The sequence below is a fragment of the Neofelis nebulosa genome, chromosome 5 (genome assembly GCF_028018385.1).
Source record: "Neofelis nebulosa isolate mNeoNeb1 chromosome 5, mNeoNeb1.pri, whole genome shotgun sequence".
Lineage (NCBI taxonomy): Eukaryota > Metazoa > Chordata > Mammalia > Carnivora > Felidae > Neofelis > Neofelis nebulosa.
Genome location: NC_080786.1, coordinates 98,461,120 through 98,477,761, shown reverse-complemented (window position 1 = coordinate 98,477,761; position 16,642 = coordinate 98,461,120). Strand labels below are relative to the sequence as shown.

General features: G+C 40.5%; 1 protein-coding gene across 49 annotated transcripts in view; it reads right to left on the bottom strand.

Annotated features, from left to right (window-relative positions):
* The window catches only part of ZBTB20 (zinc finger and BTB domain containing 20), a 777,866-nt gene that overhangs the window by 286,772 nt on the left and 474,452 nt on the right, over positions 1–16,642 (bottom strand). For 3 of the 49 annotated variants that reach the window (XM_058732428.1, XM_058732417.1, XM_058732454.1), the window contains one exon: positions 15,139–15,253. The exons of 40 other annotated variants lie outside the window; for them this stretch is intronic. The gene's annotated coding sequence lies outside the window, so the exon portion shown is untranslated. 6 more of the 49 variants (XM_058732453.1, XM_058732461.1, XM_058732451.1 and 3 more) reach the window with 4 other exon arrangements.

Here is a 16,642-nt window from a genome sequence, read left to right as displayed (position 1 = left end):
CAGGGCTTCACTGTTTCCTGTCTGAATAATTTCAGTTGCCTCCTAATTTTCCTGCCTCCATTCTCCCATTCCTCCAATCCATCCTCCAGCCTGCTGCCAGGGCGATCTTCCATAACACAATTTGATCATTAACCTTCTCTACTTAAAACTTTCGATAGCTCCCCAAATGCCACAGGATGAAGTTAAAACTTCTCTGCATGGTGATCAAGGCCCAACATGATTGTTCCCTGCCTACATCTACAGCATCATTTTTCCCCACTCCTCTGCTAAACATTGGTGACACCGATCCCCAACTCTGCTTCATTATTTCCTATTTAAGTGCCTTTGCCCCTCAGCCTTTCCTCCCTCTGACCATCTGGGAAAATCCTTCAAAGCCCAGCATGGATTTATTAGCTCTTCTGTGAAGCTTTCTCTGCCCCCTGCCCCAAGGTACGTTCAACTGAACACACTCTTTTGTGCCTACAAAGTTCCTTGAACATCCTTCAATTATGATACTTAGCATATGGCATCATCCCAACTTGTCTGCCTATCTGTCCCTCCCGTGGAGCAACATGAGGTCATGTCTTATTCATCTGTGTATTCTCACTGACAAAGTCAAAACCTTCACCACATCATATAAAGGCCTACATGCCCAGGTCCCCACTGCTTCCCTTCCTTTAGCTCCCACCATTCTTCTGCCCGCCTACTCTGATCCTGCCACAAAGACTACCCTGTTACCATTCAAACTTGCCAGGTGCATTCTTGTCCAGAATTTGGTTTGGACAAATACACATTTGTCCAGGGCCCTTGCACTTGGTTCCATGGCCAAAATGCTCTTGCTTAGATATCTATAAAATTTTCTTCTTCACCTTTCTCATATGTTGCCCCCTCAATGTGGCATCTCTTCTCTCTTCAGTTGAAAATTACAACTTATCCCTGATACACTCTTACTCTCTTTCCTTCTTCACTTTTCTCCTCTTCAACATGATACATTTGACATATGTACTTGCTTATTATTTTTGTCTGTTGACTAAAATCTAAGCTTTATGAGAACGCAGACTTCTGTTTGTTGTGTTTACTGTAGTATCCCCAGCCCTTGCAAAAGTACTGGGTGTACATAATGTGCTCCTCCATAAATATTTGTTAATAAATGCATCCATCTTTAGTTTCTAGAATAATACCTGACACAGAGTAGGGGTTCAAAATGCTTCTTGAATTAATAAATAAATGAGTGAGTGAATGAATTAATGTTAAATCCATGCTTAATGAATGCATTGAAAGAACAGTCTTTGTAATCTGATCCTCATAACCACACTGGTAAGTAAGCTGAGTGGGTACCATTATCCTCGTCAGACAAATGAATGAACTGAAAGGTAAGGAGCCTAAATTAAGACTGCATGGGTAGTTTAAGGTTTGCTACACTTTTCATTTCAGTATTAAAAGGTACAGACAATTCTTTGCACTCTGTTCATGATGTAGTTCTAACATTTATTACACTATTTTGGTTCCTCTTGACTAGGAAGGCAATTAACGGGAGGTGCAAGGTGCTAATACTTTTTATTACGATTTGTGTCTTTCCTTATTAGGTGCTTTTCATAAAGCAGATCCTTTTCTTTCATTTTCAAAAGTGGATTAGGCACTCACACAATTTTGCCCCTCGGAGTGGTTCGTACATGACTACCCAAGAGGACATCATGCTACAAATCCTGCCAGAATGAACTGGAAGGTGAGCGTGGCATTTGTATCTTGAGGATGAACAGGTTGTTGATGCCAAGTTGTGCTAATGGAGCTGTCCTTAATGTGTTAACACCCAAAGGAGAACAAATTCAACAACAAAACATTTTATTTTTTGGCATGTCTGTGGAGAGTTAACATTTCATTGTTCAAGGGTTAATTATCTATTATGTGAATCACTTCTCCTTCTCCCTCTGGCTGCTTACCTCTAGGAATTCAGTTTACTAAAGGATAAGTAGGGAAAATAAAAAGAGATGAAAAGGAAACTAGTACATTTCATTATATATATTAGAAGTTCTAGAAAAGAATTCTGTGTAGGAGAGAGAATTAGATGTAGTCTGCACATTGCCAAGTTGACTGACCATTGACAACAGATTTAATTAAAGCACATTTTACACAATATTTTGATTTCTTTTAGTTGTTGTTTATCAGGGTTGGTTTGTAGCATATGAAGTAACTCCCTGAATGTAATTCATGTCAGCAGGGTGCCATTCAAGGTGCTGGAATTTCTCCTCTCCTCTGATGTTCCCAGAGCACTAAAGGCTCCTTAGTGTGCTGTGGTTTAATGACTGAAGCAGCACCAAGAGACCCCACCAATTTCTCTACTCATCCATGAGAAACAATTGCACTTTTTAAAGCTGTATCGTACCTAAAAAGGGGCATTTAATTAGTGCTTGTTAGGAAATGATTTGGCTGCCTGTCCTCTTGCCCCTTTCTTAATTATGCTGTCCGTCTGCCCCACCCCTTCCCTATCTAGTTCACAGGGCATTCATAGGCAGTCTTCATGCCTTTCCACATCTGACATCAGTCTGAGCTCCTAAGATGTTGGGTTTGAGGAAAGGAAGAACCACTGATTGACTGTAAGTGAGTACTAACACACTGGAGAGGCCTTTGGTCAATATGATATATTCTAGGTGAATCTGGTACTTTCAGACTGCATGAGCATAACAAGTTGGGTATTTGGCCACCCTCAAGAGTCCTGGAAAATGAATGGAACCACTGCAAGCTCAAAACCCCATGTCCCATCAGAAATCACCTGTGCATTGTAGAAATCTGAGAAGGTACCTTGGCAAAGGGCTGCAGATGCTGTCAGCTAGTTGGAAGATCTAATATGGGAATTTAAGGGGTTCAGATACAGAAGAGTTCATTGATTTGTTTTCTGGACATATTTCTTTTGTTATAAGTAAAACGTATACATTGTCAATGAATTGACATATAGATATTCATTCATCACCTATTCCTCCATCCTCCACTTAGAATGAGGCAATTAGACATTGACTGGGAGGGCACTACATACAAAAAACTTCAAGTCAAAGCAGTATCTGATAAGGGCCAACTGATTTTCTAAATGCCATCAGTGTCAGAAGGGGAAGTTAACTTTTAGTTTGGGTTATCATAAAAAGCTTCAGAGAAAAAAGTGTAACTTGACAAGGATATGACATGGCTGGGTGTCTTGAAAAGGTGTCTGGAAAATTATAGTTGCTGATGCTGATATGTAAATACAGCATCAAAGTATTTAATGTACAACTAACTGAGAACCTAGAATAACTTGGGACATTTGTATATAGATTCACTCTTACAAAATAAAGCAAATTCATTAAATATATTCTCAATTTTAAGATAATTAATAGCAATTTAATTTCCTTCCACTTAATTTTAACTACTTTATACATATAGCCATTATTATTTCGAAACCGTACGTAATAGAATCTAGGCTTATAATCCAACATTTATATTTGTCAGAGGATAATTACTAATCTTATTGGCTAACCAAATCTCACCTTTTGCAGGCACTCTTCATAAATATTTGTACAAAATTTCTGTGTTGTCAGTATGATAAAGTGTCAACTACAGTTCACTTAAGGTCAATTTATAAAACGTCGGACTGAATTCAAAGGCAAGGAAGCCTAGCTAGTAGTTGGTCATATTATCAATAGTGGAGTATACATATGTCATTACGCAAGTATATGCATTTACAAGCTAACATACATACACAATCACACGAAACAATGAATCAACCCCTTCTTTTTAACTTTTGAAAATATGCATCTTTTTAAAGGACTCACATCAATATAAAAAGCACTTTTATGTAAATAAAAAATTTACTTTTTTAAATTTAGTTTCTTATTGGTGTGATCATAATTCTGTTATTTAGCAATGTCACTTTTGTCTAACTATGACTGCCTAATTAAATGAATATAACATACGGGTAGTGAATGCTAACATGATGCATGCAAGAAAATCTACATTTTACAACATGCATCCTCTGAAATGACATTTCAGTTTTTCAAGATGAGCACTGAGAAACTGCATTACTGGTAGTACACTATTAAGTTTTATAACATAGGCATTGAAAAAAATCAGGTAATAATACAACCATTTAAACCAAAAGAAATACATCATTATCTTAACTTGTGTATCAGAGATATACTGATCATATTCTGACTTATATACTCAAACTTAGCCGTGGAATTCTTCCACAGCCATGTGGACCTCCAGATCTTGCCAATAATAAGGAAAATCTCTCTGGCAGGTTATATATTTAAAATGTCATCTCTTGGGATACACTCTTAGAAATTCATGTTTATCTATTCTCTGCCTAAAGATGCTCAGAAAATTATATATATAGACGTAGGAGATTTCAACATTAAAATGTTTTCAAAGAGTTAGAGAGTCAGCCTGCCTTAGGTGTAGTCCTAATAGACATCCTTACCGGAGGCTTACGGATAGTTCTCCTGGGAGTCTGCAGCCTGAGTGTTAACTGAGGGAAGTGCAGCCTCCCAGTTAGGTCTTGGTGGTAGTGGGATAAAAGCTAGTTACTTTTTTTATACCATATTTAAAAAATTTTAACACCATTTTTCTATTCAACTTCTTTCTTTAGAAAACAAGAGACTAATGGAAAATCCCCAAGAAAACATTATAACATACAAACAGCACGGCCATAACTAGCATGCCTAACTGAACGGGCAAACTTTACCATTATGTACCATTAAACTTTTGTCACACTGGCCTTAATAAAACTGGGAGACTGCTTCCTGTCACAATGACAGGTGAGGGATTTGATGTGCCTCACAAATTGTAGGTATTGTGATAGGAGCCTGACTCTTTGTTCTAGAGGTCATGACAGATCCTTGATGAGGCTGTTTCAGGGGTCCGTCTCTGTAGAGAACTTGGGATATATGAGCATGTGTGAGTTTCCTGGTTAAGAATGTGAATCGCCCAGAGTAGCAAACAAAATTCCGAAGCTAAGAACCAATGTAATACGTTGGATGACTGCACCGTCTTGGACAAGAGTGCATACAACAGGCACACACAGTACACATCTGGTTCAATGTAAAATCAATGATTGCTAAAGCATTTTCAACTTTTAGGAGGAATCTACTGGCAATGTGTTAATAGCAAGGACAACTAAAACAATAAAATAGCATCTCTTTCCAAATATTTAAGAACATCGAGTAAGTGCCCCTTAGGCTGGGTTGTGGCTCTTGAAAGTTTTAGCCTATGAGAACCATATTGGGGACATCAAAGACTCCTCCCTCCTTCCAAAGAGCAATTCACTTCAGATGCTGCCACACAGTCAAATGTTTTTTATGGCCACCAAGGGGTTTTTTTTTTGTTGTTCGTTTGGTTTTTCCACTTTTAATATTTTGGAATGTGCCAGATTCTTGAAAGTGGAAAAGAAGATAAGAAAACACGGTAAGATCAAATACCTTTGAAAAAGCAGCTAAGTAGGCACCTGATGGCAAAGGGCATACACACATTCTAGCTGAAATTCCACTTCCATGGAGAATGTGAGTTATCAGTAAGGACATGGAAGGCACATATTGGCTCTGGAAGTTCGTCTGTGGACGCCTCTGCTAGTCTTGTATCAGACAGGATGCAACCACCCTCATTCCATTCCTTCGACAACTTCCCAGAGCACACTCAACCAGTCTCTTATATTGAGGACAATACTATATTTGGGTTTAATACTGTGAGGACAGTCGTCTAGTTTTCCTATGTCAGGATGATAAAATTCCCTGGAACCAAATAAGGATTCTCACTGCATTCTTCTATTTGATACCATGAATGCAGAAGAAGAAAGAAGAGGGTGTGACAAATAATATTTTCCAAGTGTCGGGTGAGGGGAGGTTCCCTAACATTTAAAAGCAACTGGTTCTTAGCAAAGTGATCATTAGAAGAACAGTATTAACAATATTCCTTTGCTATGCATCTACGTTTCTTCCCTGCTCAGCTGGGTACGTAAGGATTCTGAGCAGAATGTAAATGCTCAGAATAGAGTTGCGTGAAGTTGGTAGAGAGCAACTCCAAACGCACGATGAATCCCACTTTCATTTCCCCCTCTTACCAGCCCGAAAGCTACCTCCCTGCCCTCACACACTCACCTACCTTCCTCCTCCCACAAGCATGTCTGCTAGGCATGTCAAGGCTGACATCCATCGGTGGCAGCGTGAAACCTATGCCTGCACGATCCTCCTGAGAACAGACTCAAGGCTCTGCCATTGTCCATAGAATGCTCTCAGCTGTGCACACTAAACTCTTCATCATTCCGTTGGATTGTTTGGTAGCGTTTGAAAAAAACTGTATTTTTTTTTTAAACACCCTTTATTTCCTGACTGCCTCAGAGACACCAAGAATAGAATCCTTGACACATCAAATTCTGGAACCTCACCACTCACCAGGACTGTGGTTCCTGATCCAAGGAGTGTCGACTGAGAATCAGCACAGTCTCTTGAGAGTGTCCAGGCCTGGCTGCTAAGCTCCCTGCTCTGATTAGTTTGTCGAGTTCACAGTGTTCCAGAGTGCTGAAGCACAGAAATTAGGGAGGGGAGGTGGAAGGAAAATCACTGGAGCCTCTTACGATCTAACTTCCACTAACTGAGAGGAAATGTCTTATAAATAAACAACAGCAAGAGAAACAAAAAAAAACCCCATCCCGTCCTGCCAGAGGAATGTACATTATTGTCTCCCGACGGAAAACTTTACACCACACCAGAATGCAGCCATGTCTCCTGAAACTACCTCCCTCAAAACAGAAAGAAAAAGAGAATCAAGAAGAAAAAAGGAACCAAAAAAAAAAAAAAAAAAAAGAGAGTTTTCATCCCCTTGAATTCTGTTGGGAAGTTCATGTGAGTTCCCAGTAGACAAACTAAACGAAGCAGTTTTAACAGTGTCACTGTTCCAGGATTTCTTGCGGAGGCTGCTTATTAGCAAAATTTCATTTCTGCCCAGATCATTGCTGTGCCATCCGGACATTTTCAGAAGGGAAGTTCAGGGAAGCGGGGGAGGGTACAACTGTGGAGGAGAGGAAGAAGAGAGGACAAAGGAACACTCCTGATGAACCGGAATGCCCTGGCCACGGCCATGAGAAAGCCAGCCCCCACCCACCACCCGACCACTGCTTGTTGAGGACTGGGTGATGCAGTGTGTGTAATCTACTTACTCTTTCTGCTCGGGAGGCTGAGGTTCCTACATTTCCAGCTCATGCTGGACTGTACCGTAAGCAACAAGTGAAATGAGTTCAGTGATCTCATTCTAGTCCTTCGACTCCTGTCCACATCGCTAAGCGACTGCACAGCTTGGCACAGGCCAGGATGAGTCAGCAGTCTCTGGTCATGAGAGGCCAGGCCTGGAATAGCAGGGGGGTTTAGGTCAGGAGCAAAACGAAGCAGAAAGGCAGTCTAGATGGCAGGGCTCAGCCCTGCAATACACGGAGATACTGCAGGTCAAAACAAAAGAGCCTCATCAGCTCTGGGGCGAAGACTGTAGGATTGTAGAGAAAGGAGCAGCAAGGGAAAAACTTAGAACAGCTGCCTACCAAAATAACAAGAACAAATCAGAGTACCCCAGGCAGAAAAAAGGGGCACTGGCAGAGCCCTGGAGGAGAAAAGATGTTCGTTAAGATCTCTGGAATTCTTTGTTTTCCAGTGTGCTCCTGAACTTGATTTCAGAAAGCAGTGGTTATCTATATACTATCCTGGTATTTTGGTATTGCTTTCCCAATTTGGTAAGCAGCAACACAAACAAATAAAAGCAAAGCACTGCAGTTAAATAGCAAGAAGCCTCCTACTCCCTAAAAGAATGTAATTACAAATAAAAGACTGATATCTGAAAGATGTACAATTTGAGTCAGTAGTGTCTTTGTATATAACCTGCAAAATACTGGTCATAAAATAGCTAAAGAGTACAGAAGTACTCCTTAAGTCAAACTTGGGTGGGGGTAAAGAAGAGCTGAGAGAAAAGAAAGGGACAAGTTCAGTGATGAAACACAATGGACATATGATATTGTGTCCTTATTTCTACTCCATGGGGTCAGCATAGATGTACATCAGAAAAAGAGGCCTCCCACTAACAGGACTTTCCAGCATCTCTCCCTGTACAGTATTCCTCCAATATAGCAAGAGGAGAGGGAAAACAAAATCTCAGAGGGAGGAACAAGTTTCAACATAAAAAATAAATCACTAACAGGGGTGTGTGGGTGGCTCAGTCGGTTAAGCGTCCTGTTTTGGCTCAGGTCATGATCTCACAATCCGTGGGTTCAAGCCCCGCGTCGGGCTCTGGGCTGGCAGCTTAGAGCCTGGAGCCTGCTTTGGATTCTGTCTCCCTCTCTTTCTGCCCCCCCCCCCCCCCGGCTTGCACTCTGTCTCTCTCAGAAATAAATAAACATTGAAAAAATTTTTAAAAAGACCACTAACAGACATTTTGTTTGGGAGGAGGCAATCACCCTATGAGCCAATGGATAAGGAAAAATCTTAGTATCTGAAACAACCTTAGAGGAACTGTATCTGGATACGGAGACTGGGGTGGAGACTGAGAATTATCAGCAAATAATAGGGATGACCTCATAATAAGGAGGAAAGCAATCTCAAGTCAGATGGTGTGCAGCAAGAACAACATGGAAAGAGAATAGATCTACAGAGTTGGGAAATACTTGTAGAATAATAAGGACCCACTATATGTTCCTAATTGTTATCCTTCAGAGTTGCATACATATGTAAGATGTGTAAGAAAATGGAGAGTAAATTGCATTTAGTTCTCATGCCCCAGTGTATCAAATTATTTCAACACATCTTTATTAAATGCTCAACCTTGGGCAGATGACCTTTCTAGCCTCAATTTTCTTTTCTTTGAAATGGAATGTTATCACCCTTATTGAATTATTTATAAGGCTTGAGGAACTGTTTGTCAATCCTTATCATAGCAGTGTCCGTCACATGGTAAACACTCAATAAAGTGCTATTGTTTTTATTTGATTGTCATATCATCTTCGTAAATGCCCACTGAAAGAGTCATTTCCAGTGTTGTTTTACTGAATCCAGTGGAACCAATATAAAGGCTCCAGTAAAATCAGCTGCGTAACACTCTTCAGAGGATGCTACTTTAAAAAAGTTTATTTCTGGGGCGCCTGGGTGGCTCAGTCGGTTAAGCGTCCGACTTCAGCTCAGGTCACGATCTCGCAGTCCGTGAGTTCAAGCCCCGCGTCAGGCTCTGGGCTGATGGCTCAGAGCCTGGAGCCTGCTTCCGATTCTGTGTCTCCCTCTCTCTCTGCCCCTCCCCCGTTCATGCTCTGTCTCTCTCTGTCCCAAAAATAAATAAACGTTAAAAAAAAATTTAAAAAAAAGTTTATTTCTATTTGGATATATTAAACGTTATACTTGAACACAGAGGATGTTGAGAATCTATCATGTTAAAATCCTGACTTGGGGTATCTACATTATCAAAGCAGCTTGAAGCTTAACAGTGTCCAGTAACTAGAAGCCTAAAAAAAGAAAAGAGGGATTTTTAGAAGGTTCTCCAAAAGCAACAGGATAAAAGTGCTATTGGCCTTGACCGCATGATGAGGGTTTTTTACCAAAGGGGAAAACTTAGTCCAGTTGATCATCCCAGCCTAATTGATTAATTGTGGGTCTGACCATCTGGCTGATGAATGCTGACACCCAGCAGTGATTACTGTGTAACACAAATCCGGATGTGCTCTCCCTGATGCCTCCCACAATAATGGCAACTCTGAACTTAAGGTTAGTTTATTCAGGCCTCTTGGCTCAATCTCTTCATGGAACAGTGGTTGTGGCAGGGAATATTTTACTAGACCTGGTCAAGCATTATCTTCTCTTATTTCAGTTACCCCCTCCTTCCCAACTCCACGCCTACCCACTCCTGAGCCCTCACTTGCCTATAATCACTTTTCATGCAAAGCATTCCATCTGTAGTTTTCATCATACTGTCTGATTCTCTCATTTCCGGTTGCTCTATTCTGAAAAATATTTGGTCTAAAAGACCTGTACTGCTATTTCACAGGGAATTCTATTGAGACATTTTTATTGTATCTTCCTTGCCACTGGTTTGCTTTAAATTACTCTTAGCTTCTAAAGTAAAAACAAACAAACAAACAACAACAACAGCAAAAAACAACCAATGTGTGTGTATACGTGTGTGTGTGTGTATTTGCTCAAATTCTCCATGAGGTTAATAGAATACAAGGGTTAATAGAAGATAATTCTTATATCTTGAACATACATCTGATCCTCAGTTAGGTGTGTCCTATGGAGAAGACTCTGGAGCATTTTTCACTCCTGGAGAAGGAAAGCCAGGCTCCTGTAAATCACAGGGATCAATAGCAATGCCACCCACAAACCCATCTACACCTGGAGATAACCTGCACGTAGGAGAGTTCGCTAAGCAAATCAAATCTGAATGCATAAATATAAACCCGGGGGATTACAACCAAATATTTTATTAGTTTTTGTGGGAAGGCACGGGGGAGTAAACTGACATAAAGTGTCTTGCACAAGCTTGGCCAATGAGTCACAACCAAGCGGGATCATCCATTTCCTCTCTCCTTTTCCCAGACTGATTTCCATCTCAAAATTCATCATGTTTCTTGTTCCCCACAGATGCTGAATTCTTCTATGTTCCAGGCTGGGTTAGTGTTAATTTTCAGGAGACGATGGCAATAGCACGCTGAACTACGGAGTTCCAGACTGGGAACTGGGAAATGTTTTTTGCCTGACTGTCAGTAAACAACTATGTGTCTAGGGCAAGTCAAGTCCCTTAACTCTCCGTGTCTCAGTCTCTTCATTGAAAAATGATAGGGTAGGACCACATGAACTCCATAGTCTCTGCCAACGCTAAGATTCTATGGTCCTATAGCTCATTTCCTTTTTCTCTCTGGCATCAACTGCTCAACCACTCTGCTTATAGTCATTTCTCTGCTCTCAGTTACTGATGGAAAAATATCTCCTTCATTTACTACCCGGTATTTGGTATTTGTAATCCCGTTTTTTCTCTCTCTCTCTCTCTCTCTCTCTCTCTTTCTCTTTGATGCTGGATATTTGGAGTTATAAACACAAACATATCCAGATAGATGCTTTACATTTGAAGCCATTTAAGGAGAATAGCTTTCCCATGTAGAGCATTTAGCATAGCTCGGCATGGAGGAAGCAAGCCATCCAAAAGTGGAGCAAAGGGGCCAATTCACAAATGAGAGGAAGCCTTTCATAATAAGAGTCTCCAGACTCTTCAATTTCGATAAAGCTAAATGCTACCAAATTCCTACTACTTTTCCAATCAATCTCAGACATCATCACAGACACTTGGGACTACAAATTTGAGGACCGGCACTGGCAGTGATGCACTTCTTATTTCACCTCCACTATGTATTGCCAAGTAGGATTTAGGATGGCATAGTAATAAGAGCCAAGAGGACAATCTGTCATTTATTTTCCTCCAAACTTTTCGAAATTTCCCATTTGGGCTCTGTTTCCCAGTTTTAATTTGGTAACTGCCATTTTTCAGCATTTCTTTTAACAGGTTACTAATAATTTCTGATACAGGATCTCATATTTCATTTTGTGCTGCTAGGACTGCTGTTAATATTTCATCTGCCTTCAGTTCAGCTCCGAATAAAGGCTGCTAGGTTTTTGATACACTGTTAACACTTTGGTTCTGAGGATTTGATGACCAGTATTCATCCAGTCTGTCCATATCTTGTTGGGTCAAAGTAAGAGATTGCTTGTCTCGGAAATATCTCAGGGTGTGGTATACATTCTAGGGATACTTCAGAGTTTTTGTTTTTGTTTTTTTCTGGATATTTGATGAAAACAACAAAAACAAATTTTTGTGTTTGTTCTCCCAGGTAACTTGCTATCTGCTTCAGTGGTAGTGTTCTGGAAGCAGAGTACAGTGGCTAAGAACCAGGGCTCATAGGGATATCTAGGTTCAAGTTCTGGCTCTGAAACTTACCACACATATCATGTTAGGCCAGTTCCTTAACCTTCCCAAGCCCCTGTTTTCCCACTGGTAAAACAGAGATAATAATAGTATCCACCTGTATTGCTATGAGGATTCAATAAATTAAAAAAAAGTGCTAAGGACTTTCCGAGTTCCCAGTAAAGGATGGGTGTCATTATTACCCTAGTATTAATAATCTGCCAATTCACATTACAGTGTTATTTTGCAACATCTTTTCAAGGACAACAAATCACTTTTGAGTCCAGACTTCTGTTGTTTGCTTTATTATATAGTTCACATTTAAAAAATTCTCAGTGAAATCAAGTAAAATATTTTAAAGTTGATCCTTAACATGACATATACTTAAAAATAGTATATAACATCATATCATTATGTCACCTTTCAATGTAGCATCGGATTCTCAAAGTTTTTATTCATCTAATAGCCAGGCCTAGAGAAGGTGCCTTGTACCATACCAACGCTAATCCATTCCATAAAGAGATGGCTTATCATATTTACTTTCCCATACTCCCAAAGAATACAGATTATTCTAATATTCTTTGGGTATGTATTATTCCAGGTCCATTAGGAGAGAGAAACCACATAGCAATTTGAACAGGAAAAGTTTAATATAAAGAATTATTAACTATAACAGCAGATTGCAGTAATGAGGGAGTAGCTAGTAAGAAGTAAAGAGAATTCTAAATTATATAAGAATAGCAAATATAAGGAGCAATCATTACTTCTAGGGCTGAGACACGGTGCCCAAGGAAGAGTCTCCTGAAACCCAGGAGAGGGACCCAGATTTTGGTGGACCAGGCATGGATATTTATGAATGGTTGGCAGAGAAACTGCTGGGGAGCTGTACCGGCAGAACTTGCCGGACTTCTGCACTCTGGGGAGCAGGGTGGTGTCTCACCTGAGGCACTCTGCTACACGAACCACCCAGTGCGTGTGCGTGTGCGTGTGCGTGTGCAAGTGTGTGCAGGCGTGTGTGGTGGGTGCTGGAGGGAAGCTACGGGTCGGTGGGCCCTGGAGAGGCTACATGTTTTTCAGCTGCTGGACCCCAAGGCAGTTGTGTGTGCTGCAGGGGCCGGGCCCTGGAGAAACCATGTATACTGCTGGAATCTGCTAAAGGAATACCCAGGAACCAGGAAGGAAAACCACGTCCTCCTGAAACTTCTCTCCAAACCCCCTGCTGACTCCCACCAGCTGGGAAAAGAAACATATTTAAAGAACTCAGATACATCTTCCTAGGGAACGTAAGGAAGGGTAAATTTGGATTTGAGAGGCAATGCATTGATAACTGGCCCAGTTATCATTATTTGCTCACATATTTTATAAAAATAGTTAACTTTGCTGATTACAATCCAATGTTCTGTTCACCTTCACTAATAAATTAGCTCTGTACGGCTAAATAAATACTGTCAGAATTAAGGAAAATAACATTCTATTAAATAAGAGTAGAAATACTAGTATTTGTATAATATTTTCCCTCAAGTGATGCCCATGTATGTTTTACTTGTTTATAACTTACAGATCAAGGAAAAGATGTACATAAATACTAAACTATTGACCTAAATTTATGCATCAGTAATCCCAGTCCAGAATCTTAACTAAGTGGGTAATCAGAGAGCCATTACAAAGAACCCACAGCTTCGAGACAGGTAAAAATTATCTTAATTATCATTTTTACTTTTTTTTTCTCCTTTTCTTTTTATTGACTCGAGAACTCATATTTGCTGTTGACTCATTTTTGGGGGAGACTGTTAAGTATAGGTTGCTAGTTTTCAGGAAAATGTATCATCTATTTAGCAGGAAATTTTTCCTATGGTTCCTGTCCTATATTGTCATATCCTCAATATCAAATAGAGAAGCATCAGGAAATGACCCATGTGGTGCATTCTTCAAGGTACACAGTGATCACTCTTAGAATTGGTTTTGCATATGAATAGGGAGCTATCTTGCCGAAATACTGCCCCTGTTTTGCCTAATCCCTCAATTCCTTTAAAAGGAGGCTTGAATCTGGCAGGCCTGGGTGGCTCAGTTGGTTGAGCATCTGACTTCTCAGGTCACGATCTCTTGGTTCATGTGCTTAAGCCCCATGTCAGGCTCTGTGCTGGCAGCTCAGAGCCTGGAGCCTGCTTCGGATCTGTGTCTCCCTTTCTCTCTGCACCTCCCCCGCCGATTCCATCTCTCTCTCTCTCTCTGTCTCTCTCTCTCTCTCTGTCTCTCAAAACTAAATAAACATTAAAAAGGGGGGGGGGCTGTACTTTTTATTCTCTAATTAGAGGTAGGGTTTTAAAACACAAACCTCTGACATTAGGAAAGGTTGTTGTGGTGAGAGGCTGAAGGCACAGTAAGCAGTTCTGTGGGGAGAGGGACTATGGAGCACAGACTATCGCCTCGTATCGACAAAGACCACAAAGCACACGTCTCACTCATTTACCCGTTTCTACCCAGGCCTCGCCACAAGTTGTAATGCCCTCACTGTTATGGGAAGGACCTACTTGCTTCTTCACAGTTGTGTTTTCTGAAAACCAGTGGTATCATCGAGCCAAGCAAGCCTTGTTGGGCCGTCTCGCAGTCGTTGGAGGCAGGCAGGCGTATCTAGGATGTTCTTTCGTTTGTGTTGTGTGTGAGGATTGAGGTTAAACCTCATGACCCTATACACATTTGATCCCCACCTCCCCAGCAAACACCCACACACACACCCACACACACACCCACACACACACACACACACATCTCTCCCTTGCAATTTCTGAGTCCAAAGGGAGATGATGACAAAGGAGAGCCGTACGTCCACGTGAATCAGGCGGGCGAGTCCCTTTTATTTTAGTTTGCCCTTCTGTTCAGCAGGCTTTTCTGCTCTGACCCACTATACTTACCCTGTCGGCTGCTCTTACTAGCAACATGCCTTTTTAATCAGCCTTCCTGGGGTCTGCATTTGATTACAGCATTTGTGTTCTATTTTGATTCTTTTGTACTGTGCCCTGTGGTGTTAGCTTGAAAGGTGTTATTTATAAAATGAAATTCTATTGTATTGCCACTTGGATTCAAAGAGGACATATAATATTAATGCAGAATGTATTTAATAATATCTTGAATCTATTAAATCAATTTCTTCATGAGAACACAGAATGGGAGGGAGGCCAGTTGGTTAGTAACCAGGTAATGAGATTTAAGAATTACCTGAACTTTCCTTCACAAACACTTGTGAAAGCCGGCACAAGAATCATTCTCTTAACGTCAGGGTTTCCAGAAGGAGGAGACTACCTTTCCTCAGCCAGCCCAGTGCAGCATGCACCTGTTTAAACATTCAATTGTGAAGGCCAAACATTTTCCTAGGCCCTTAGATGCAAATTTTTTGACTAAGGAAACCATGAGGCGAAACACGGATATGACTTTTTTACTACCTAGGAAAATTTAGGTAAAGAGGGAAATATAATCACCTGTTTCCAAGGAGCTGCTTGCAAGATTTGTAAAAGAAAAAAAAAAAAAAAAGACATTTCTTATGTTCCTGACTCCTCTGGAAAGCAGGCTAGGAAAATCCTAGTGATACTAATAATGGAGGCAGAGTTTTCAGGGTGGCTTGTTTAGAATGATGTTCTCACCTAGCATAAGTGCAGCTTTCTTTACAGCTGCTGGTTCTCTACACTCAAATGCGTATGGATTAGATCGATGAAGAAGTCCCCAGCTTCTCTTCTAATTTTAATGCATGCCCAACACTGAAACATTATCTCACAGTACTTATCACATCTGTTGCTGTACACATGCCATTCTTCCCCTATACCCTTCCCACCCAGCCCCCACCCCCACCCCCATTGATACAACTGAAATCATCAATGGCTAAAGTGCTGTTTGAACATGGAATAAGGAAGGATCCAGTGTGGAAGAAGTCTGTTGGGCCCTACAGAACTTGCTAAAAGAAACTGTCACACCCAAGGAAAGTTGGCTGTGCAATTCTGGATGACAGCTCCTAGATTTCCACGTGTTCTCACTCACTGGCTCATCATAGAACTCCAGGAAATCTAGGGTCCAGTTTCTAATCAGGAAAATGGGAATAATTACATTTATCTTTTTCTACATGCATTGGGCTTCTTTAGGGTTGATGAGATAATAGTTCTGAAATGCTCTAAGTTCTCTGCAGTGACGGTAGGATGCAAATGCACAATTTTATTAAACTGATAATTCAGACCCTCTTTTGGGTTCTTCAAATCCAGATATCAGAAACAGTGATGAATGAATTTGCACCCCTTTGGGAATAAATTATATACCCTCATTCATAAATAACATCCCAAATACAAGGAGTGAGGATGTGTTGGGAAATAGACATCTCAACCTCGAATGCATCAAATTACAAGCTACTTATATAAAAAGATCATATTATTCATCTCTGTATCCATCCAGATTTCACCATATTGATTTGCATTATGTAAGTATTCTACTAATATTTCTTGAATTGAACTGAAAAATGAGATCATACAATTTTAGAGCTGAAAGTAGCTAGAGACCATGTAAGTCCAGTTAACTCATTTGGCAGGTGATAAAACCAATGCCCAGATAAATTAATAACTTATCCAAGTGCAATATTAGCAATGTTACAAGTCTTTGGAGGAGTTGTTAAAGATCTGCCACTGAAAATATATCCCTCAATCAATTAAAACAAAATAGATGTTCTTTTGTCAAATAAGAA